General features: G+C 48.7%; 1 protein-coding gene across 2 annotated transcripts in view; it reads right to left on the bottom strand.

The window, feature by feature from the left end:
• GATAD2A (GATA zinc finger domain containing 2A) overlaps positions 1–25,588 on the bottom strand; it is a 62,225-nt gene that overhangs the window by 20,404 nt on the left and 16,233 nt on the right. For both annotated transcript variants that reach the window (XM_086477335.1, XM_086477336.1), the window contains exon 2: positions 9,457–9,531. The gene's annotated coding sequence lies outside the window, so the exon portion shown is untranslated. The remainder of the gene's footprint in view (positions 1–9,456; positions 9,532–25,588) is intronic.

Genomic DNA, 25,588 nt, shown 5'->3' with positions numbered 1-25,588 from the left:
AGAAAAAAAAAACCCTGCGTTGGAGCCCAGGAGAACATACAAACCCCCCCCCGACGAAGAAAGTTTGGCTCTTTCCCAAAAGGCAGGAAGAATGTATGCATTTGCCTCGCATGCAAATAAACGCAATTACAAAATTCTAGATTAGGATCTCCCTGGGACCTCTGCCATGGCTTTCTGAGGACCTAAGCCTGCTCGCAAGTTTCGGGAATCAGACACTACGGGGAAAAGGACCACCACACCCTGCGTGAAGAGAGGCTTCCATATTTCTTGACAGCCTGCCGCCAGGCGCTAAGGCACTGCCATTGTAATACTCGAGTTGAGACTTTCTCCCTCCTGGTGAAGGAGCCAGGCTCTTCCAGGCGGCAGAGGAAGCGCTGGGCTCGGGGGAACCCGGCTTAACCCCTCGCCTGCCGGAGGCGCGGGAAGTTTGGCCGCCGGTGGGCTCTGACATCTCAGCCCGCACTTCGGTACCTGCGGACACCCATCCATCGGACGCGGAGCTGAGTCAGGCTTTGATCCCATGACATCACTGGGCTCCACATGACCCTTCCCAGGATGCAGCCTGCGAGACAAAGCACTTTCCAGAAACCAGTCTGAGCCGGCGGCAGGCAACCCGCAGCGGGGCGAACCCTGCGCAGCGGGGCCAACCCTGCGCCCCGAGCCCAGCATCCCTCCCCCTCCTCCTCCTCCTCCTCCCCGGGCGCCCGCTGCTCCCCGCTGGGTGCTGGGGGACAGCTGGCACCGAGGGGGTGGCACAAGGTGGGGTGGGGGGGAGAGGGAGAGAAATACACACACCACCCCCCCCCCGCCTTAAATTATTAATTTATTTATTTATTTATTTATTTTAAGCATTCCTCCCATCCCAGATTTCTTCCTCCTCCTTTTAAAATGGATTTCAAGAGTAGGGCCAACGCGCGATAGTTGAACAAAGTCTTTGAAATGTTTTTAGCAGCGAGAGATTAACATAATTACGCAACATAATTAACCTCCGCTCACCCCCACCACCCCGTTATTCAACAACGTCACAGAAGCACGATGTGAAATGGCCATTTTGACAGCGTCAGCCCCGTGCAAGTGACCACAAGTTTCTCTGCATGGTGTTGGATTAAATATATATATATTTTTTTTTTAAGCAGGAAGGGGGGGTGGCAATGAAAATCCTCATCCAGACACAAAGTGCCTCCCCTCGGCTCATCTGCATTTACCGTGCGACCACGCTTGAACTTCCAATAACGGCAGAAAGGTGTGTTTTACAGAAAAGCTAAGTTAATTTCGGTGTTTATGGAAGCCAGAAAACAGCACACAGCCCAGGCAGGCAGCCAGCAGCACGGAGATTTTCGGCGCAGCTCAGCGTACCCCAGCTGACAGGCAGCAGCCTCTTCCAAAGCCCACTCCGCCTCCGACAGTCCTCCGAAAGCTCAGCCTGGAGCCGTACCGGTACCTCGGTGTAAGGATCTCGGCTGACAAGGCTGCAGCACGACAACTGCTTCTCCCCCTGACGGAGCAATCAGGCGGCCTGACCGGGAATCGCAAATCTTATTCCGATTAACTCGCTGCAAATGCATCCGAACCCAGGGCTAAACCAAAGGAGTGGCCAGCTATCGCCCAGGATGAGCTATTCATCACAGCGACTTTCTTGAAGCCAGACTGCTTAGTCAGGAGGAAACCTCCTTAAACCCTGATCTGGGTTTATTTTCAGTATCTTCGTATTCTCCAGCCTCGCAGGGATGAGAAGCAGCAACTCCAGCAGCTTGTGCTGACCAGAGAGCTACAGCGGCGCTTCAGGGACTCGAGCTCTGAACTTTTAAGAACATTTACACGACGCTGCGTTTCTACTCCTTCGTTTTTCCCAGTTTTGACTGGGATGGGGAAGGGCAGTACCTTGAGCTGTACCGGGGTATTCCACAGGCATCACCCGCAAAGCTGAACTCTGGGCGCTCACGGCTGAATCTCCCTTACCTGCCTTAAGATCACAAGCAACACAAACGATCCAAATCTCGTACTGGCACTAAGTTTTATTTAAAAAAAAAAAAAAATATCAAAATCAGTCAAAATCCTAACGTCAGAACAGGTTACACATACTGGATGCTGCACGAAGCGCCTGTTTTCCAGCTAACCAAGCCAGCTCCTCTCCGAGCAATGGAGAGGCAGGCACTGAGCACCCCGCTCACAGCATTTCCAGGGGCAAACCCTTCGTACACAAACTCCTGACAAAGGTCAGGCTGAAGAAGATCAACAACCTTGATGAAAATGCGCCACGTCCCTTCCCCACAAGCCCCTCTCCTATTACAAATTCTCAAGGACATCCCATCTCGCACCCTGCAATCCCTTCACAAACTCGCAGCGGCCATTTCTCCTCCTAACGCCACCATCGCCCCCTTATCAGACGCAAACAACAAACTTTACTGGGAAATGGCCTCAGCTTCCCTGCGCGTTCCCTACTCACGGAGTCAAAAAGCGACACCTCTGGTTTCCTTCGAGGAAGGGTGCTGCTGCTGCGACAACTTTGCTGCAAATCAAAATTCAGTCCCAAGTTTTTGTTAAAAATTCACAGCGTCTTGGTGCGACGACGTAGGCTGGAAAGCAGCAACTGGGGACACCGATTGCTAGAGAGACGAGCAGCGTTTGTAGCCCAACCGAACCAGCGTGCTGTGAAGATCCGCGTTACTGGAAAGACCTTGGGACGAGATTGCACAAAGATTTTTACAGCTCAATCTGAAGATTGCAAGTGCAGGCTCACTCTGAGAGAGAGATCTGGCTGCACAGTTCCCCTACCACAATAGTGATTAAATCATATTTATTGCAGATGAGCGCTAAAAACAAGCTTTCTGAAACAGTTTTAACCCTTTCAGGAAATAGTACCAGAAAACAATTTGCTAACGCGGACACAGACGGGGAGAGACTGAAAATTAACGTGGCACTGAGAGAAGGGGAGGAGAGCAACAAGAAGGATTTCTTTAAAAAGGCTACTCTGTCCCTCTTTTCAGCCAGAGGGATGAAGACCAGTAATGTCAGAGGATGTTATGGGAATTGCCTGGGCTACTGGCCCCCATCTCCTGCAAGTCAGAGGGCATCGAGAAGCGGGCGAACAGTTTAGGAGAGTCCCTGGCAGGATCTGCTTCACACAGTGGACTGTGAAACTCTTCCCAGAAAAGCCTAAACTCCAGGTCTGTAGGAAAACGTTAAAAACCAGATGGGTGTCCTGAAGAGAGGAGGAGGAGGGCGGCAGCTGCAGAGACCTGCACCAGCAGGGACGGTGCCCTTGCTCATGGAGCAGCCCAAGGTAAGAGAAACCCAAACCCACCTGGGAAGAAAACTCTCTCCCGATGGCCAGTCTGGCAGTTTGCTCAACCCCGAGCACCCGAGGAGGGCACACCAGCCATCACGTGAGACCACCACCACCACGAAACAGCACCTTACCAGTACACTCTGTGACCAGCCCTTAGTCTGCTGGATTTATCGAGACTGCACCTTCACCAACTGATCCCACTAGATGAAAATAAATCAGCTAGAGATGGTTCCAACCATCCGGGCTGTTTCAAGGATAAAGTACAACTTGTGAAGCTATTCCTGAAATCCCCCCTTCTCCTTCTCCACCGCGGTCAGCAAAAAGAACTGATCAACACAGTGAACAGCTTCGGTTCAACTCGACTATACCTTTTATTTGAAAGGAGGAAGAGAAAGTAAGGATTACACAGTAAATTTTAAATTTTACGGAAGGTTGTGCTTTTTATTACAAGGAATGGCATAGCTCGGGGCGGAGCGCCCAGGACCTAAGCAGCAAACACTCCGTTGCAAGTGCTGCTGCTGTAACAGATTAACTACTACGACCGATCCCAAAGGCAGTTCAGTGTGCCACATAAACCGCAGCGAACTCCTCGAACCGCGAGCCATCACATTGGTCACCCCGAGGCCTCGTCAAAAATTCCTCCGTGCGGCTCCACCACCCCCTGAGCACAGCGACAACATGAAAAAGCCAAACCCTTCTAAGTTCCCGATCTATTTATGCTAGCCTGTGCTTGTGACGCCACCTGTATGCTTTCCATTGGGAAAAGGGTCAACAGCGCTCTCTCGCCACCTTCCAGACCCCTTCTCCCTCCAAAGGGCAGAGCAGCCAGACCAAGACAACAAACCTGGTTTAACTCAGCCACTCTTTCCCAGCAGGGACGTGGAGGACGCTGTGACACACAGCCCAGCGCCTTGCAAAGGGCTGGGGATGCTGCGGCAGCCACCTGCTTTTGCCGCTGCAGGGAAAAGTTACAGAAGAGGGGAAAAAAACCTCACAAAGCTCCAGTTTAAGACTTGGGAAATGAATTCTTTGATGCTGATTTTTCCAGATGCGCAGCCCAGCCCGGAATAAACCCAAGCAGCTGCAAAAGCCATGCCCGGCTCACCCGGCTGCTGCCTGACCAGGGCACGAACAGGCAACCGGGGCGGCAGCCAAAACAGGTTTGAAGCACAAGCACACCGAGAGCACCGACACGGTACGTGAAGACAAAACCACAATTAAAAAAAAAAAAAAGAAAAAAAGAAAAGGCAGGCACACTTGGCTTGCTGTTTGTAATGTACACTTCCACTTTTCCCCACATCACATTCGGAGCTACCCATATCGCCTCCTCTCCTGTTCGTGATTTATAACTTCCTCGTACAAACTCCAAGTAATTCCTTCACAGAGAAGAAGTTCTGCTCGCTTTTCACCGTCTAGCACGACGCGGTGGTTTGAAGTTAAAAGGCCTGAAGTTAAAATTACATCCCAAGGCTGTGCTACAATCATCGGCAGCGCTGGCGAGCACCGGCAGCAGATAGGGGTTCGGCACAGACCATCTGCAGCCGGGCTCGGATCCCACTGCAGCCGCACACCAACCCATCCAGCTACGCGAGACTCGCTCCTTTTGGTAGCCAAAAGCAAAGATCAACAACCCTGTTCCTCAGCGTGGCCTGGAAACTTTTACAGCACAAAGAGAGAGAGGAAAAGGGGAAAGAAAAATAAAAAAAAAAAAGGTGGGGAGAGAGGGGGGTGGGAAAAAAGCCAAGGTTGTAGAGGAGGAAACACGGAGGTTAAGACACATCCAAAGCCCCTCAGCGAGTCTTTTCTAAAGGTAGTTGATCAAAAACTGACTGAAGAGTCGCTCGCAGCCGACGAGCACACCAGACAGGCCTCCTGCAAGCGCAGCCCATGCAGTCACCTCGGCCCGGCCACACGCACCCTCCCCACGACGCCTCAACATTGAATTTCTCAGAGCAGGATGTCAAAAGTTTCAATGAGAAGCCACTGTTTCAACCGAGCTTATTTTTTTGTTATGCCACAAGCGTTTGTTTTTTTTTTTTCCCCCCCTATGGACTCATCGATCACGAAGCTGTTAAGTGAGATGTCCTGGAAAAAGTCATTAAAATTTTTATATATGTGTGTCTGCGCGCTGCTGTGGGTGCTTGTGTACTCATGTGGGCAGGCGTATAAATGTGCAGAAACATGCACATGCAGAGAAGTTCATGACCTTACCATGTAGATGTTTAGAAAAATAAAACTTTAGAAAGCCAAAGTAAGAACTAGATTTTTTTTTTTGAAGCCTAAACTAACGCAACAGCAGTAGGACAAGAACACCAGTTATTTCACAGGGTGGATTAAAAAAATAAAAATATCATCCCGCACCTGAATTCAACTGGGCAACCAAAAAGCCATCCTTTCCCTGACGAAGGCAAGGGCGAGCGTGCGAGCAGCCAGAGGTGGGTGGATGATTTTGCTCTCTCGGCCATTATTTCCCCACCCCGGGACCTCATCCGAAGTGGTGGTGCCAGCGCTGGAGCCCCCTCCAGCAGAAGGGCCCAGAGGAGGGTACCCGCTCCCAGCGGGAGGAGGCTCCCAGCCCCCGGCTGGCTGAGCTCTGCAGCCCACCAAGGGTTAAGCCCTGCCATTTTGGTGCCATTCACTGATATGTCCATTAAGGGTGTTACATAACAAAATGGCAGCCCTTAACCCTTCCCTCGCCGGGCTCCCACGCTGCTCGGCTGCATGTGCTCACGCCAGCCGGCCACCACGGCACCTCCCGGCTGCGCAGCCCTGCCTCCCCTTCGCTGCTGTTGTTATTATTTCCCCCTTCTTTAAGCATTCAGGGGAAAAGAACTGAGCTGGCTCAGGGCTGTTAAGTACTTGCAATTAAAAGGAGAGGGGAGCCCACAGAAGTTTGCTCCGTGCCACGGGTGTCGGGCATCTGGAAGCAGCAGAGGAAAGTTCTCCCGGCCAGGGCACAGCAGCGGAGCGGTCCACCGGCAGAAAAGCATCATTTCAGGGATACCGGCCCAACGAATCGCTGAGGGAAAACAGCCGAAACGCGGGGTACCGGAATCCCACGCTGTCCTGAAAACAGCCACGACATCCCCAGGGCTGCGCCCAGCTTCGGCGGGGAGCACCTGCAGCAGCTCCTCCCGCACCTCAAGCCTCGCAAAAGCTGCTTTTATTTCCATCCGAGTGACCAGGCACTAAGAAACACCCTGTGCTCGCGCTGCAACCGCTCGCAGTCATTATAGTGCAGTAGGAAGCAATTCAGCCTGGGCTTGACTAAATATTTACTAAATTGAACAGATAAACATTTGTAGAAAGGCACTGAAGTCGAGCTCGGAGCACCACAAACATGAAGTTCTGTATTTGGCCAGAAATGGGATTTTGGTAGCTGATGTCCCCCTGCACTAGGAGTCATCCTTCTGCTTTCCACTGTTTGTGTCAACTCGCTTTAAAAAAAAAATAAAAAAATCACTATTATGGCGAGTTTGGCTGCATTTATGAGTCTGGAGACTAACCACTATCTAAGGGCTCTGTGTAACAGAGAGAGAAGCATTCACAGCTCTTGACAGAAAGCTCAATGTGCCACACAGATTATATTAAACACGTAGCTGTGTAAATAGAAAAATAGCTGTTGCCTCTAACAATCAATCTAGTAATTTGCTAAATTTTTAAGAACTTCAGAGAAGCATTCGCTATCCAGGTGAATTTAGAAAAAATTATAATAAAGCAACTAAAAAAAAATAGGCAGAAAAATCCCATTTTTTCCTCCTAAATACCTTTCACCAGCGTTGCTCTTCTTTCCTGAGTATCCAGCCTAAAACCCCCTCACTTCTCAGTCCTGCCACAATGACACAGATTCCCTGGTTGGCTCTGCAAAGCGGTGCCAGCTTTCCGCATGCTCTGTGACGGTGATTCAGAGCTGTAGTTTTCAGGAATGAACTGCACGGTTCAGTATGGAGTTGGTTCATTGTCACCCCTGAGCTTGCCGGGGGAATTCAACCACCCTGACACGAGGCAGCCAAAGAAGAATGAAATCAAAGTCATTTTGTCAAAAGACACCAGCTATGATCAGGAGCGCACGGTCTGACTCCACCTCGGTGAGAAAGCCTCTGCCTTTCTTCCAGGTATGGATTCTCCAGGCACATCGATCCTCACAGATATTAACTCATCATTAAAAACCTGTTTATCCAGTGTTTATTTTGACTCAAAAATAAAACCTTCCACTTAAAGGACTACAACTTGATTTAAACTTTTATTTGATGGGACCAGATTTAAATATTAAGTAACAGCACCGCAGATTGCAATCAGATCCTCTCCCCTCCTTCCACCCCCCCTCCCCATTTAATGTATGCTTCTTATTAAAGGAGGGATCTGGATTGGCTCATTTATTTTAATGCAAGAGCAGCAAAATTAGCATCTTTAAATACTCAGTCACAACAACAATCAGCTTTTCCAGCACCACATGCTGTGCATATTATAATACAGGCAATTCCTTGGTTTTCCTGCATTTTAAAAACTTAAGGGAAGGGAGGCTCTCTGTGCACACGGACCATCCAAGCTGGCTCCAGCATCCCTCCTCTCCCAGAGGTGCCCTGCTCTGGACTCCCGTTCAACCCAGTGTAAATCATTCAACAAGGCCTCAGTCCGATCAGAGAGGGAACTGGTATAAGTGGACACGAAGGACAAGGCACCAAAAGAAAGATCTACACAACTAAGGAATCTTCTTATTTACCAATCAATCCTCTAATCCTTTAAAAGATAACTTTATATTAATTCTAAGGTCCCCTGCTTTGGGTTTAAAAAGGTGTTTTGAGACAGCACTACTTACAGCCACTACACAAGGGATTTGTTTGACCTGAATTCCCCCCCAAGTTTTATGGATCTATTTTTGTCTAGAAACCACTGGGCAGGAAGTCTGCTAATGAGTGTGTCGGGCTTTGTATTACCAAAAAAATCACGGAGATTCCTCCGTGCAGATAGCTGTTACGTACCAGTTTCAGTTATGGTTCAAAATGCAGTATTTGGGTAACAAGGGGAACTGGCAAAATAAGATAGTATTCACGCACACTGCTCTACAACTGCACAGAGCTGTGTTTTTCAGGTGTTTCATGGTGACAACTCACGGAACAAGAGAGCAGATTAAGAAATTTCCATGGCTAGGGTCAAGAGGGCCAGGTGTGATACCCTCTGCTCCTCTCGCTGTTACTCCTTCACCTCTAACTGATGTCATTAAGAAAGGTGTTTTTATGATCTCCTTTAGCCTTTTGGTCTCAGGAAAGATGGCAATACCTGGCAAAATTTGGGAACTTAGGTAATAAATAGCCAAATTAAAAATAAATAAATAAATAAATAAATCAGCGGTGCTCATGGCCTGCAGAGTGTTAGTTCTGAAGCTGACTCTGGTAACATGTAGTAAATCAAATGAGGGAATCTATGAGCAGAGACATCAACACCCACACCAGGAAAACTGAGACTGAAGAAAAGCGAAGATGAGAAAAGCTTAATATTGATCACCAGAGCCTTGGCAAGACATGTTTTGGAGAAAAAAACCCCAAACAATGGGTAAATCCTCAAACTGCTATTTGTAAAATGCTTCATTTGACAATACAGCGGGGCAGGTGAGCACCATCACATGCAGGACTGATGATCAAGAGGGCTCTACTTCAGCTACGCCCCAGAACATTGCCAGAGCTACAAGATATCTGCAGAAATTTCATTTCCATTCACAATTTTTCTTCTGGGGGGACTGCACAAATTATCAAAATATACAGAAAGTCTCAAGGGAGGAATTTCTGTGCGCTTGCTTTTGCTTCTCCTCTTGTCTGAGACCCACAATACTGTGCAGCTGCTGTGACTGCCCAGTTAAAAGGAAGTGAAACTGCTTTGTCCCTCAGCAAACTAGGGAGGTTTACCTACTTCAGAGCGTGGATTAAGTGCTAGGTGAAAAGCCACTTTTGGTGAAGGCACAGGAACAGAATTCTGAGCCGAGTTTAATCTCAGAGCTCCTCTACAGCTCCTCCTTGTGCTCCTGGACAAGGCAGGAGCTGAAGGTGCAAAAGACCAGAAGACAATTCCACCCTCCCAGCCCACCTCCCCATTTCCAGTAGCGTACAGGGGGAGCGGGGTTGTCTCTGCACTATCAGAGACTCATCCTCCATCTAATTCACAACTCCTACCTGTCAGCGAAGTTCATGGGTTCCAGGTGGGATCCTGACGGGGCCGAGTGGCTGAAAGTGACTGCAGCGAGGATCCTGAGGGAAGAGACAAGCCGGTCAGCACACCTGGTGACACGAAATCCGTAAGAAAAGCAGTAACTTCCAAGTATTTTTGTGCGTTTCTTCCTTATTCTAGGAGGAAACCAACTGCTTCTTGATATCTCTGGGTTGACCCAAACACCCGCTGGAACCAGCATTCCCGTTTCTAACGGAGTTTCCCCTCAAGGAGGAAGAGAGCTACCAAACCCGCCTTTCTGCCACCGGCCGGTACCACAGCAGCGTGCGCCGGGCAAATCTCAAAGCAGGCGCTGTGCCGCCTCCCCATTTGACTTCCTGGCCAAAAGCAGCACGGGTCCATGCGTGCAGGCAGGGGAACACCACTTGGAGACAGAGCAGAAAGGAACTCGATGCCAGCAGGCCCCCAGATGAGCATTTTAACGGCTAGGAAAGTGCGGTCAACAATACTCGTTCAATGGCACCTAACATAAAGGTAATATTACTCAAGTGGCGGGAAGAGATGCAAACAAAGAGCTGTCTTTGGACGTGACACACATGCTCACACGCAGGCTCAGTCCTGCAATTTAGTGACAATTTGATATTTTTCACTTAAAGGACATCGGAGCGAGCGTTAATGCCAAGCTGGATGCACTGGCTAAATACAGTCGGAGGTTTTGGTGGGCTACCACCACCGCCCACACTCTGTAACAGAGATGAAGTCAGTTGTCCCTTTGTTCCTGGTCCCACTTGAGACCACACCATGGAAGCTTCTGCCAGGAAGGGTGAAGTTGCACATGAACCAGAGAAAGACAGGAGAAACGACCTCTTAGAAAAGTTTTTGTCCTCTAGGACAGCATATAAAAATAATTCTAAAAGAACATGCTCATGTGTTTATCTGCTTCTTAGCCCAGAGAAGTTCTGCTGGCCAATACTTGCTCACGCTTTACAAAAATCCTTTTATGAGCCTGTACATACAGTGTACGATATCCAAACCTTCCTTCTCCCTCTCTATGAAAACACTAAGGGAAGAAACCCACAGCCAGTGTACACTGGTCAGTCAGAAAAATCAACCAGCTCTGCCATCCGCCTGGATCAGCAGTTACCTGCGCCAGCAGCACAAGCCAAGGCGAACGCCCCTTCTCACACCCCACCTTCCCGCAGCGCAGCGAGAACCAGCCGTCGACAGCCGCGATTCAGCAGCGGGTCTCGCACGGGGCTGGGCACCCTGACACGAGGCCGGCGTCGGCTCTCGGGGCAGCCGGCAGCAGCGCTGGGCTGGAGGTGGAGCAGGGTAATTGATGCACGCTGGCTGCCAAGGCGACTCCTTGGAAGCTCGGCCTCTTATTTCTGCTAAGCCACCAAGAACTGAGTCATTTCCCTCCTCAAAAAGTTGCAGTTATTATCTTTTGTCCAGAAGGCGGGATAACGGCTCGCTGACTTCCAGTCCTCCCCTCTGGATAGGGAAAAAGGGCTGTAAAGGGTCACCCACCCCTCTGACACCCACCCGAAGATCAAACCGTCCCCCCCTTGACCAAACTCCAGCAAGCTCAGAGATCATCTTGTCCCAAAAGCCAGCAGACTGCGCCCAGTGCACCTCCTCTCTCTCACTATTTTAAGCACCTCAAAAGGTTCCCGTAGGTTAAACAAATTGCTACAAAACTGCAGATATAGGAACTTAATGAATGGATACGAAACTGTATTCTGGTCCCTGATTAGCTATCTAGAGGGCAGGTCTTGCTAATTATAGCTCATCCTATTAGTCCAATGCTTTTCTAATTAGAAGCCCATTGAAAACCATTGCAACAGCTACTTCAGGGCCTTCCACAGGGCTACAAAACCCGACAGACGCGGCAGTACTTCCACGCTGCTCCTCGCGCATCTGGCCTGGACCCGAACAAACACTTCTTCATCGCCCAAGACGACAAAAAGCGATGCACACCACGCACACCGCGTACCGGGTCGTGACAAGCGCTACGGCACCGCCACGGCCACTGGTAGTTACGACACTGCTGCAGCGAGCAGGAAGCCACAAGTTGTAACGCTGCTGGGGGGGGGGGGGGGGGGGGGGGAGGAAATTAATTTAAAAAAAAAAAAAAAAAAAAAAAAGGAATTATTCTGTATTCTGCCTGGTGGAGATAATTGCTGAACGGGACTGGTAAAGGTCGCAGCGGGAGGGGAGGATCCTCCAGGCATCGGCTCTGTCCGAAGCCGGCGCAGCTCTGCCGGGAGGACGGCGTGCGAGGCACCCCCGGCACCGAGGGAGCCTGCGTTTTGCAGAAAGTTTTCCTGGACAAAGAGGAATACGGTGACGTGAAGGAGCTCGGCAGCAACCTCGCGTCTCTGCGTTCCCCGCGTTTTGGAGGGCTTCAGCAGAGACCGTTCCTCCCGACGTGCTCTGGACGTGGGAAGCCTAAGCCACCGAGTCGTATTTCCGAGGCTCTGGCCAGCCTCCATTTTTAATGAACTGTAGCATTAAACTCCCATAGTGCTCGTGTCATGGGACTAAAATAGTTTTCATCTTGCGAGGACACCAGAAGAGCAGTTTAACCGCTTCAGCGCCGCGGGCCGCCGGCAGCACGGGACCAGGGCCGCCTCCCGCGTTGACCCACATTCAGCGCGTGGAAGTTTCCACTGAAACCCAACAGACCGCGGGCAACGAGCTGCCCGGGGAGGCAGCCGGCACCGCGGCCTTGGGTCCCGCGCTGGCTCCCAAGCTCCATCCATGGCTCAGCCTTCTCCTGCGTCTCCGAGATGGGAAGCTTGTTTTCGCAGCGCACGCCGCTAAGGACAAAAAAGGTCAAAATGCTTAGAAAAATATTTTGAAGGATCAATTTTTAAAGCATCTGTTCGGAGACCTTCCTAGGGAGCAGGCAATTAAACAGTTAATACTCGGAAGTGAAACTCTGCCCAAGCAGCAGCTCTGAGTTTTGACAGCAGGTCCGTCAGAAAAAGTCACTCCAGAAGCAGCGGGACGCGGGAGCCGCAGGTACGGCGTGCGCTGGTGAAGCGCTGCTGTCGCCCACGGGCACCGGCGGGGCTCTGCCAGCACCGGGGGACACCACACGCTGCCTGTCTCGTAGGTCCTGCAGCGGCTCCTCCACCGCCCAGGAGAAGCAAGTCTTTGGTGTCCCATCGCTCTGCCACTTCTTTCAAAGGTTGGACGTTTCATTCCGACAGAGCAACTTCTTAAAGCCGTAAGTGAAGTCTTCAAGAAATTAAACGGGCACGGGGCTGAACAGCGTCTCCTGCGAACTCGCCAAACAGAAATCAGACCTATCTGCTCAGAGCCTACTGTGTCACTCGTGAAGCCTTTTTTCTCTATGAAATGATGATGGAAGTTGTAGAGCAGAATATAGGGATCGCATTTCTAGCAACTTTACTGAATCCCATCAACACTATCTAGAAGAATTATCATCCAGCAAAATTCAAAAGAGATTTAGCCTGAAGAACAGGGGTTGAAAACCATTCCTTTTTTCAGAATAAGACAGGCTATGGATTCTCTAAGAAGGCTGAGGCATGGCAACTATGACACAGGTACCACAGTTTGGTATTGCTGCTGTACATACCTCCTCAAACAACCGAGATAAGAAACTTCTGTACTTTTTGGAAGGCTGAGTGAACTGATCAGCAGAAAAAAAGGAGTCAGTTTTCAATTTAAATATTGACAGACAAAGCCTTTACTTCCATAAACATTTTTGAATACAGGAGTAAAGTCTTCAAAGACTTTATTGGTCTAGAAGGAGAACTCAAAGTATCAAATCGGGTTTCCTTAAGCACCGAAATATCAGTTGAAAGCGTTTTTGCATGCTCCTGAAACAGAAATTCCTCCCTGAACACATCTCAGCGGAATCCTAGGAACAGCCTTCGGACAGAACTAATAGTCATGCTGCACGTTTCGCTACAGCGCAAGTGACCACCACGGAGTGGAAAAGCACTTCTCTGGCTTTTTATGAAGGTGCCGATCCATTCCGTACCTGGCATACGCTGGTATTTCCCCCAAACATTCAAGCATTGCTTTTTCTTTTTGTGTACCCAAAGATCCAGGCGAAAGCTGCCGAAACACCCCGCGTACCCACTCTTCAGTTTTAGCCTCTCTGCAGTGAAGTGCCACCTTGCAGGAAGGAAAAAAGCTCCTTTCAGATGCTCATTACCACCACCGCTACCCCTTCATTGTGTACAAGTCACATCGCAAATAAAACCTGTTACAAATTAAGAGTCTCTCCCACTCACTCCTGAATTCCTGTGCCAGAGATAAAACACACGACTCCCCTCCCGGGCCATCAATAGCATTTATAATTGCACCCTTCAGATCGATGCCTGCATTCGCGGGGAAACCAGGGGCTGCAGAAACCCTCCGGTTAAGCCGGTCTGCAGACGGGGATCACGCGCTGCGCCAGCCGGCGAGGGCATCGCTCGAGACGGCAGCAGAAAGTCAGATCTAGAAAAACTACTTACTGGCAACAGCTGTTCTTCAAGCACGTCACCCCAGCACATCCTTCTTTTGGAGAGCGCCTATTTTCCACCATTTGTTCTCTCCTGGATACCAAGTGGATGCCAAGGGCTGCCAAATCCTATGGAAGTGCAGGCAGGCCTTCGAGGAGAAGCCCTGCCTTTCCTTCTGGATCGGGGAGAGTGTGACCTACTGCTCAGGCTAGCTGCAAAGCGCTCTGTACAGACGGTGATGCTGTTTAGCGGAACTGGAGTTCACCTTTACTCTGCGCTCTCAAATCCTGCCACTCACAGACACCAGCGTGCAAGCAAACAGGCAATCTCAGGAGTGAATTTTCTCCAGAAAACTCAGGCTGAACCTTTTGAAAAACACCGGTATAATCTCATCTCTTGCAATCAAAACTTACCATTTCGAGACCAAAGTGCAAACGCCTTTTGACTTCTCTCGTTCCTTAGTCTGGAATACCTCAGCGGTAATTACACGACCAAGCTCCTTCCTCCCTCCCCAAACAAGCCCCACGATCTACCTGTGCTTTTACCGAGATCAGCCAGAATTCGGTCGAGCGTGGATACTCAGAAGATGCAAAGACAAAGAGGTTCCAACACTGCGGTTTAGAAAGAAAAATCAACACTAACTGCAATTTTTTTTCCTTCCAGGAAGCCTTGCTATTCAAGACCTCACCAATCTGGCTTTCTGTAACCAGAGCCTGGAGCACCCAGTTACTGCCGCCCCGCTCGGCCCACAGCCCATGCAGCAGAGTTTACAGATGCTACGTGGAAAACGCAACACTGGCCGGCCCTGCACGGAGTCCCAAGTCAGCACAAAACGGAGTGCCTTTCTCTGCAGGTTGATTCAGAAGATCAGGCAGGCTCAAAATACCCAGATCACGATTTGGTTGGCTACTCATGAATAGAAACACCCATGATTGTCTAGGGTTGCACCACTACGGGCTCCAGCAGACACAAGCCTGCAGCTTGCTTTTCACCCATAATACAATTTATGTCTTCAAATGGGGGGGCTGGGGGTGGTGTTCCCCAGCAAATCTCAAAAATTAGTTATTCCTCAAAAAGTCCACAGGAAACAGCTCTAAGAACTTTCTTGAGTTCCATAAAAGCAAGAACAATGTGTTCTAAAGTGAGCTACAAAAGCTGATATTTCTAGACAAAGTTAACCTCAGAGCAACCCTTTGGGTAGACCAGTTTTGTTTTGCTTTGGTTTCGAGAGCTGTATTCCCTCGTACGGGCGCGTTTAAGCAATGTCGTGTTCTTACTCAAAGGGACAAAGAGGTACGATAAGGGAATTAGATAAGCCCATCAGTGAAACAGAGAGAAAATATTATTTTTGTCATTAATTTTACAATCAGTAGTTTAAACCGCGAAAGGGGAGTTAAGTCAGAGCAAGGGTGAACCCACTGATTAAGAGGCTGCATCGGAGCCAGGTCCAAACAGTTTTATACATCTGTTTCACATCTATCCAAGTTAATCTTTGTAATTACTATATGGGTAGACCTGACTCATTAAATCAAAACTTCGCAAGCGGCTGACTTGCAGGAACAACAAAAAACACCCCGCATGTCAGAGACAGCAGCCCGGCAGCAGACATGAACAAAGCCGTGCCCGTTTCAAGAAGAGGAACTACTGTTAAGCAAAAGGAGAGAACACCAAAAAGAGCTAAAAATAGATGCGAGGGGTTTGGTTTGGGGGTTCTTTGTTTTATACATAGCACAGTTTGTTATTTTTCAGTTACTCTGCATTTATGGCCAATTACGTTGGTCTTGCCCCAGGGCCAAGATCTACCGGATTCTCGGGGTGAGCACGAAGGGCTCCCGTCGCAGAAACATCTGTCACCCAGATCAATCGAGATCAACAACGCCGGCTCTGCGACCACCAGCACTGCAGGACCGACACACTCTACGTTTCCTTCAAGGTGCCTGAGCCCGTCCAGGTCTCCTCCATCCACACCGAGGAGCTGCAATGAACTGGTTTTAATCAAAGTGCACCTAATCACCTAATGGTGCTGGTCTCTGTGGATTGTTGTATAAACATGTTTTTCAAGAACTGGAATTACTATCTTCTGTTTTCAGATGTAGAATGTATTTTTGACAGAGGAAGGGGGTGTCTCTCTTGTATGCAAAGAGGCGGCGTTATGAAATGCATGTGCAGAACTGCTTGGCAGGATATTAAACACGGGAAGAGGGATGTCTTTCACCGAGTGCCCAGCGAGCCCAAGGAAGAAGACTGGAAAGCTCTGGATCTCTCATCAGGAGAGATGGAGACTGAAATGAGTGGCAACCTTCAACTAAAAAAAGAGCAGGTGGCAAATTGTTATTTCTAGCTCTGGTGGAGAAATCCTTTCTACTTTCATCATCAAGAAAGATGGGCTTTTTGCATGCACCGTGTTTGCTCTGGAACGCCCTATTTGGGGGCTTGCTTTCATCTGCCGCGCCGATGCTCACTGCTGCAATGAGGCTTTGCTGTGCTCTGCGGGCAGTTTGTGCTCACCGAGCGCCAGGGACTTTAATTGGCCAACCTGGCATCAACTAAACCATAACTTCATTCCTCCTGAATAATTCGGTTTGTGCCTACCTGGCTTCAGCATCAGCTACTGCAAACGCAGCAATAACCTTTCTTTTTTGGGGGGGGAGCTCAAGATACCACCCTCTGCTAATGACATGTTCTTAATCTCAGTTGTAGGAGTAGGTTAATAACCCATAAGCTAATAATTTTGTAGCAGCAATTTCAGTTTCCCCAACTATATTATTTAAAACCCTAACCGAGGGTGTGTGTGGAGAATGACACCATTCAGAAATCCAAATAAGGGAACGAAATGGCAGCTTGGCAGGGACCCAGGGGCCACACCTATTTACAGGGGAAGCCGAGCACAGCCACCATCATTAATTAATTCAGAAGCCTCGGCACACAAAACTTGATCTGGATGCACACTGCATCCCCCACCTGAGATCAAAAGGGAGCACTGCACGCAGAGCGTCACAAGCCGGGCTTGCAGGCAGCCGTGTCTGCATTAGAAACCGGGAAGGCAGCGGGGCTGGTGTTTAGCCCCTGGTCCTGCAGTTAGAAGGGAAAAGGAAACAAAAGTTGTCATTATCACCCGGGGGGGGGGGGAATCGAGGGGGATTTTTAACTCTTGAGCAAGTCTAACCACGGCGAACAAACCTGCAAGGGTCCCTCGACCAAGAACAAGCAAAAGCAAACGGATACCCGCGATGAGCAAGATGAAATTTAGACCCTCGGCTGCTTCAGCAGCTTTACGTAAAACAACATCTAACTTCCACAAAAACATGAGGGCATTTTGGGTAGAGAGCAACCAGAGGTGTCACAATTACAGCAAGCAGCGTTTTGCAAAGGAGATGATCTTATCCAGTTTGTGTATCTAAATCTCCTAAGGGATCAATAACATGCGCAATATTAAAATGAGTCTTATTTAATTACTTCTATAGTCTTCACCATGGTAATATTGAGGCATCTCACAGAAATAAGTCACCCATCAGGTCTTAACCGACAGGATTCACATGCTTTTGTTCCCCAAGCCACTTCTATCACTTTAAAGTCCTGGCTGCTTCTTAAACTGTCATCTTCAGGTTTAAAAACAGGTTTTGGTTCCAGCAAAAGGAAAGAACACATCCCTCTCCGGACACCTTTGCTAAAGCAAGGAGAAAAAGCAGAGGAATCTTAAACACCTTCGAGAGAAACTAATGGAATATGGATGGTGGGCAGCAAGTTTGGAGGTGTACTCTGCCTCCCAGCTCCCGGCTTTCCTGCAGTGCAGAAAAGTGCGCGACCACGCTTGCAAAATTTATTTAAAGATGCCAAGTAAAAAGTTCACCTTCTTCAGAATTAAACAATTTTGGAGCCTCTCCTGCCACAGAACACCTTACATACCAGGCCACCCCCAAAGATATCACACTTTCCACCTCCTACCCCACGTTACTGATTAATTTTGCTTCTTTTTTGACTATTCGTAAACTTGCCACAAACAGTGTTTGCAAAACACAGGAAGACCTATTGATATAAGAATCAAGGAGTTTCTCCTGGTGATCCTCCTGCTCGCTCCTGCCATCGCAGCCCACGGAGCAGTAACAGCCCCCACGCATCAGCAATCTCTCATGAATTGCAAGACGTTAATTCAATGCCCGCCTTTACTGTAACGGCTATCTGCTATCTTGGAGCATAACTTTAATGAAAATAAGAATTACTATGCACAAACAACCCGGATTAGCCTCGAGCTGAGCTTCTGAAAGTTACACAAGGATTACTTTTCAAGTTTCATGGAGAAAGTCATCTCCTCACTGGGATCTTTCCTCTCAAAGCAGCTACACCATGAGCCACAGTCTTCTCGCAGTATCATCTGTTTTCAGGAACAGCTACAGAAAAACTGTTACAAATGTCGTCTTGTTTTTCCCCCAACTACAGCAGTGAATCTGAATTTTAAAGAGGCCCAAGACATCAAACTCCTGTCTCATTTATAGCGTTAGTCAAGGCATTAAAGGCACACTTCTCCCTAGCGCATGCATGGCCCAGAGGAAGGATACTGCCCACAGAGCATCCTCAGCTCCTCACGAGCACAACCCAGAGATGGGGCAAAGCTTCACTGGACACCCGTCCGGCAGCTTTGCTAGGAGGCAAGGGTTCTTCCACTGCTGAAAGGACAAGGCGCTTGCTTGCAACGACTCCATCTCGTAAGCCTTAAAACCAAGCAAGCCAGCCGAGAGCAAAATTGGAAGTCCATACTCAACAGCATCCTCCAGAGCAGAACACCAGTGCCGTGCCTGCAACTGGCACGCCTGTAATTGCGCTATTTTACAACGAAACCCAGAAAATTTCAGATTTATATTGTGCATGAATCTCAATAGGTGGCTCAGTGCGTTTGTACATAGTGCAACGCACGACTGCAGCACCTAATGCTGCTGGAGACAGGATTTTCCAAGATCCTATTAAATATGAATGCCTTCAGTTTACTTCCTCTAATTCTCGCAAGCATTTCAAAGCTCGTGATCACATGGCTGCTTCAGCAAATGAACATACTGGGCATAGCTAACCGGCTCGGGCAAGGAAGTTGCTCCTACTTACAGCAAGAGGTAAATCAGCGTTAGTGTGCAAGCTAATGATTCCATTTTCTGACTAATTTCAGTATCTGGAAAGTCTTCAGTATTTGTAGCATAAAGCAAACTAAGACAAAAGCCACCACTGACCGTCCTCAGCGACGCTTCCCCTGTGAATTGGCCACAAAAGCGACGTTGCTGCTGCAGGGGGGCTTGCCCTGTTTCAGGTGCTGGGCTCTGGACGGTCCAGCCGGGCTCTGGGCACTTACAAACCTCTGGGCACTTACAAACCCTTTTAGGAAAACGTGCTGCTAACGACTGTGGGAGATGCGGCTTCAGCAGCCAATGCTGACAAGAGTCTCTCCAGCTAGACCGAGTCAGGAAAGAAGAAACAAGTTACCCAGCATCACTCAGCTGGAAGAGTTCTATTGAATTTAAAAAAAAAAAAAAAAAGAATGGCTTTCTTGAATGCCAACTCCTATAGGCAGCAAAATGGAGCATTTCTACCCCAAAGTGAATGAGACGGGTCGTGTCAAAATCAATTTCAAGACTAACTGAAAAGTCAATCAAGGCTTCTTTTTTTTTTTTTTATCCATTGAAAAACTACAAAATAAGCCTTCATTCCTTCAACTCCAGCAATCTGGCACTTTAATGCAAAGACCCCATCATAAACTCCTGCTGATTTTAGATATTTAATGGAGAACGGATAAAATAAAACCAGACTGCCTTGAGATCTCCTCACTCTTACCTACCTACCTATCACCGTGGTCATCTGGTCTCTCATCAAATACGACGGAAGAAAACAACCACCCTTTCGAGGTGCCATCTAACATTCTTAGAAGTCGCTGTTACCCACTTTCATCAGAACTTTGAGTGACAACATTTATTGTTAAAGAATCAGTAATTATAGCTAGCGGAACCTCTTCCCGGCAGGTGAGGCAGAGCATGTTTCCATGCTCTCTGCTGGAACTGCCCACATTGCTCACACAGTTCAACAGCGAGGAGTTATTTTCACTAGATGGGGTGCAAAAATAAGATCACACAGCCTCGCTTGCTACCGGGTGCTTCAGAAACTTGTTCAGGTACCCGACTTTTTAAATATCCATTTACATTCAGCTGAAGATACTGGAAGTGGGGGAGGAATGGTGTTTACTTCATGTCAGGGCTTATCTCCTGCCTTGTGGGAGTGCTCTTTTATCGGCTTCATTTTTTTTTTTTGTTCCCATCCCTCCAGCTCCCATTCACACTGCTGGAGCGAGGGCAACAAAAAGCACATATTGTTATGGATGACTGGAAGTGCCGTGGACGCCTCCCCATCCCCACGGCTTGGGCTACCAGGCCCAGAGAGATCGGGGTATAACTTTTTAATTTAGTTTGATTCGTGTTTATACAGGAATAAGCCCAAGTCAGAAGGTGACGCATAAGACACCAAAACCAGCAGATGAAGCGCTCACACACTGATCCCTTTCAAGCCGCAGCAGAGTTCACTACAGGGCACTGCAAATTAGCAGGGAAACTGCATTCAAGTTATTAGTCACCTCATAATTGTTAAAGGAATTGGAGACCAACTCTTCTTCCAAACATGGCAGGAGCAAAGCCTTTCCGGCAGAGCTTTAACTTAGTGCCAGATCATCTGGAATACCGAACTTGCCAGCATCTCTGAAGAGGCAAAACTACCTCACCTGGAGGGTCACCCAAAAACAGTCATGAAAACTGCTTTACTCTTGCAAAACACCGATTGTTTTTTGTTTGTTGTTCTTTTGGGAGAGAAAAAGGGGGGGGGAGGGAGGGAGCGAGGGAGGGGAGTGAGAAGGCAAGGAAACAAAGAAGTAAGGGAATGAATAGAGGCTGAAATGCTTAACTCACTCCTAAAAGTAAAAAAAAAAAAAAGTCAAACCCAGAATTGATTAAGAAAGAATTAAGCAGAACAGACTGATATTAACTGAGAGATGTGCACGTTAAATGGCTCTTTGATACCTAAACGAGGCTCGAAACTCCCGGAGCACCTCAAGGCTCCAATCGCTTTCAGGGCACAGACCATTCAACATTCTGCTCAACACGAGCAGCACCGGATCGAGCCGCAGAAGATTTCTAAACGGGAAAGGACCCCTGTCCAGCCTGGGTCAGCGGGTGGGTTTGTTCTGTGCACAAAGGGAGGACCCAAGGAGTCCATTCGATACCGAAGAGCTCTCCAGGAAGGACAGTGGTGGGAGGAGAAGCAGCCTCCCGAAATTGAGCCTTCTTAAAAATAAAAGGCAAAATAAACACACCTGACCATAAGCTTCTGCACCTCTCGGTTAAAGCTGCCCAGACTCAACCCTGCCGCTGGGAGAGATGCTCCACTTGGGATGTGGATGCACAGAAAGGAATTCTGCAGAGCTCAAAAACTCACTGACTTGTGCACATCACCTACAAAGACACAAAGTCCTGAATTAATGAACATGAGAGTCGGGGTGAACTCCCTACTTCCCCTGGTCTAGGGGCCTGCCAACCCCCCGTCAGGCACGTGACACTCCTTCCCTTCCCTGTATTTGTCTGGCCTTCAGCGTCTGTGACGGGCTGTAAATGTTACTCTCCTAGACCTTCCAAGTGTTTGCATTTCCTAATACGACAAACTGCCGTTGCAGATTGTGAGGTGAACCTGATGACTCCTTTTTCCCCCCCTCTTCTCATCCTAAGTCCTCTCAGCAATTCTCTTTGAAAACTGAGATGACACGGGGTTAAATCATTTCAGAGATAAAAGCTAAAGACGACAGAGATTGAAATAAAAGGAATTGTTGCTATAAGCGACATATTGCATGCTCCCTTTGTAAAACACGCTTATAGCCACTCTGCAGACGGGATAGCCAAGGCACAGAGAGGTTTAAGTGACCTACCCAAGGCAATATAAAAACTTCTCCTCCAAGGAGGACAGCGAAGCAAGGGTAAAGGTGACAAGAAGTTACCACAGCACACAGGACATCAGCTGGCCCTGAGCAGTCAGATTTCCAAGATGCAATAACAGGGACAAACACCCGGCACTGCCTGCCCCACCTCCGAGCTGCACGGGATCCGCAGCTCCGGCCAGACACCGACCCGTGGCTGATCAGTGCCGCCCTGGGCGCAGACTGCAATGCTGAACTGTGTCAAACCCCACTGTGATCAAGACAAGGAGCAGAGAAAAGGGCATTGCCACAGCTGCACGTAGCAAAGGTTTTCCACTTTCTGCCTTGCTTCACTATGTTGAAACGGCAACACATTCCAACGTTTCTTCTGAAGAGTCAACACACCAAGAGCGGGCAAAACTTTCTTGCTAAACCTTGATTTTAGCCCATGTGGCCCAAATGGCCCCATCGGATTATTTTCTTCCTCCCAATATCCTCCTCAAGAGGGTGAGCTGTGCTCGTGAAGCAAGAGTCAGGACGCTGCTTTCCAGCCTCGCTCGCGCTAGGAAGAGAGCAGCATAGCGGGCAACAGCCCCAGCACAACGAGAGGCGCTCTGTAATTAAGCGGCAGGAAAGCTGGACGGGAGAATTCCTCCCTGCCCCGTGGTAGCCACAGGCTCCCGAGGTGATGCCGAACAGGTCACACAGACACACATGCAAATGCTGGCAGGTAAACACCAGCTGTTTACTGGTGTCCCACTGGAGAGTCCCGAGACCTGACACACCAAGAAGTCAAACCCCAAAGGACACAATTAAAGGCAACGAAAGGTAGAAAGGCCGGTACCTTCAGCAGTCGGGGCAGGGGGAAGGAAGAGAAGTGCTGAGCAGCAAAAAGCCAACATAGGAAACGGCGTATTAATAAACCTCAGCCTTTGTTCTGTCCCTGTCCTGTAACGCTGGCTTTGGGCAAGTCACTCTCCTTTTCCCCACCTGAAAACGGACACAGGATTCATCTGACAGCGAGGTTCACCGGCGCACCCAGGGCATTCAGACCAAGTGGTGCTAAGCAGATAGAAAACATCACCAAGAAATTAATAACCTCGGAAATTCCAGGGGGTGCATAAGAAATAAAAGCGGAACCACTGAGTGAGGGTCAACAACAGATGTCCAGTTCCCCAGGTGAGGGGATGACACAGAAACACAGAGACAAGAGGAGGGGGAAGAAGGCTAGAAAAGCCTAAAAAAGAACGATCCCAAGCAAGTCTTTACACCAATCAATCACAATATGAATGCATAAATAATCAGGATGTCTATATATAAAGTGCCAAACTCTAGCTTGTAAGTTTTAAGGGCACAAATCTAAAACAAGCAGCATGGGTAGCACAGGGAGAGCAGGGACAGCCTGATGAAATGGATCAAGAACGGACTTCCAAAGAATACAACGGGAAGGCTGTCCTGGAGTTTCCTAGTCCGTCAGTGATCTGTTCTTCTCTTAATATTTATTTTGTCTGATGCCAGAAGAAGCGGAAAGAGTGCTCACATACCATTTTTTTTCCCCCCCAATCACAAAATATGCTAACTACATTGCACTTCACATACTGGTCTCCAGACCGTGTGCTGCGATACCTCAAACATGAATAGCATTACACAAAAGCAAACGTTACTTCCCGAAGTCTAAAAATAAGCCTACCATCTTTTCAGATACCACAGTCTCCAGGAACATTTGGAGTGGAAAAAAAAAACCCCAACACAAACAACACACCATACAGTTCTGCATTACTTAAGATTATTATTGAAAGAGACAAACTGGAAGTCAAGAAGTGCCTGAACAGGGCTGTAGCGCTGGGCACCCTGAGAGGAGGAATAAACCCCCTCCACATCACAGTTCATTTTTCCTTTTATTTTTGTAAGGAGAGCTCAGCATGTGTATTTTAATTCAAACACTGCCTGTTTCCTCCCCAACTTGTTGGACCTCTCTGCGCCGTACCTACAGGCAGGACAGAAGCCTGCCCCTGCCCAGGTCCATGTCACACGCATGAAGGCTGCACAGAGCACACAACTTCCTACCTCACCAGAGGCACAAAAGGGAAACACGGCGCTTTGTGAAACACGAGCAGAATAAGCACACGACTTCTCCCCTCAGAGTACGGCAGTAAGAAACCAAAGGTAACTTCAGCCTGAGGAAGAGCTCACAGCTCCTGTGTGCAGAGTATTTAAAAAAAAAAAAAAAGTTCTGATGCCCAAAGATTTGGATTTTTACATGTAGAAATACACTTAATACCTACTATCGGCGAGACACATCTAGGTATTGCATCTAGAAGTTTGTGGTTCAAAACACGCTCAATGAAAACATTCTAAATTTAGTCAGCAAAACAGCATTTTCCACTCCGAAGTTACCCATAAAGCGAGCGCTCCATCAAAGCAGAAAACCCGAGCTTTGCTGCCCACTGCAGCCCCTTGCCAGCTCTCTCCTCCCCGGTTTCTTGGACCAGCTACTGCGACTTTCAGTCTGTTGGCGACTGGCCAGGGACTTCACAACATGGACACCATTTCCAGAGGTACCACTGAGAACGTACGACGATCTCAAACGCGGCCTCATCACAGCTGAATGAATTTTAGGCTTCATATATACAATACTGCCAGCACTATCCAAAAGGTGTCAGAAGTTGACTCCCTTTAACCCAACCATCATTCCTTCTTCTTCTCCCCCCCGTAAAGCAGCAGAGCAGGAGTGATTTGGTAAGAAAGTAAGAATGCTTATAGCCCGTACGGATGGGTAGGGCTAACGAAGAGCACACCCAGAAATAGAAGTGTAAGACCATAAGACAGTAAGCCCGGAGTCCCTTCCACAATTATAGTTCCTTTCACAGCAAAGGGATAATTCCAGTTCAAACCCAAGGCCGTGCAGAGAGGTCCCTGAAAGGGCCCAACGCTGCACCTACGTACGCGTGCTGCTGTCTGGACAAAAAAGCGATCCAGATCCTTGCACGCACCTCACAACCACCACACGATACAGCAGCACTGTCTCACTTGGAACCGATCATTTTAAACAGCTCCACGTACGACTTACCGGCCTGTAATTACTACAGAAAAGTCGTAACGCAGCTATATTAAGTTACAGCATTAGCACACTCACACTGCATCATATGCCAACACTGTTGCATCATCACCCGCTGACGTAACCTCATGCCTATGTAACGCTGTTAGGGATGGCACTAGCCACTCCTCTGCACTTCCACCTCCGAGGAAAGAGAAATACAGCCAGCCACCTCCATCCCGCTCCGCCACGGGATTCCGAGTGACCACAGAGATCAACTCTCCCCTCCAGTGAAACTCAGCGAGGCGGTTCTTACCTCCAGCACAGAACTCGGCTCTTTTGACACTCACACAAAGTTTGACCGGAGCACACCAGCCGGTAACACGCTTGCTCTTTTTTCCAGTAAAAGTTACAAGAGCATCAGCCTGTTGCTCACCCCCAGACAACGCGTACAGGGTGAGCTGTCACGGCCTCAACGCGCCGAGCTGCACAGCCCTCCCCGTTTTCAAAACCAGGTAACTGGGGGGGGACGACAACATCACAAACTAAACAGTTTCCAGCCCTGAAACCAGCATCTTTTGTGATCCTATTTGAGACACTCAACCGCAGAGCCTCGCTGCCTGCAGACTATCACACCCCCCCCCCTTTTTTTTTTTGTCCAGAGCTCGACAATCCAGACGCACCAA

The sequence above is a fragment of the Leptosomus discolor genome, chromosome 24 (assembly GCF_034619465.1).
Source record: "Leptosomus discolor isolate bLepDis1 chromosome 24, bLepDis1.hap2, whole genome shotgun sequence".
NCBI lineage: Eukaryota > Metazoa > Chordata > Aves > Leptosomiformes > Leptosomidae > Leptosomus > Leptosomus discolor.
This window is presented reverse-complemented; position numbering and strand designations above follow the sequence as displayed.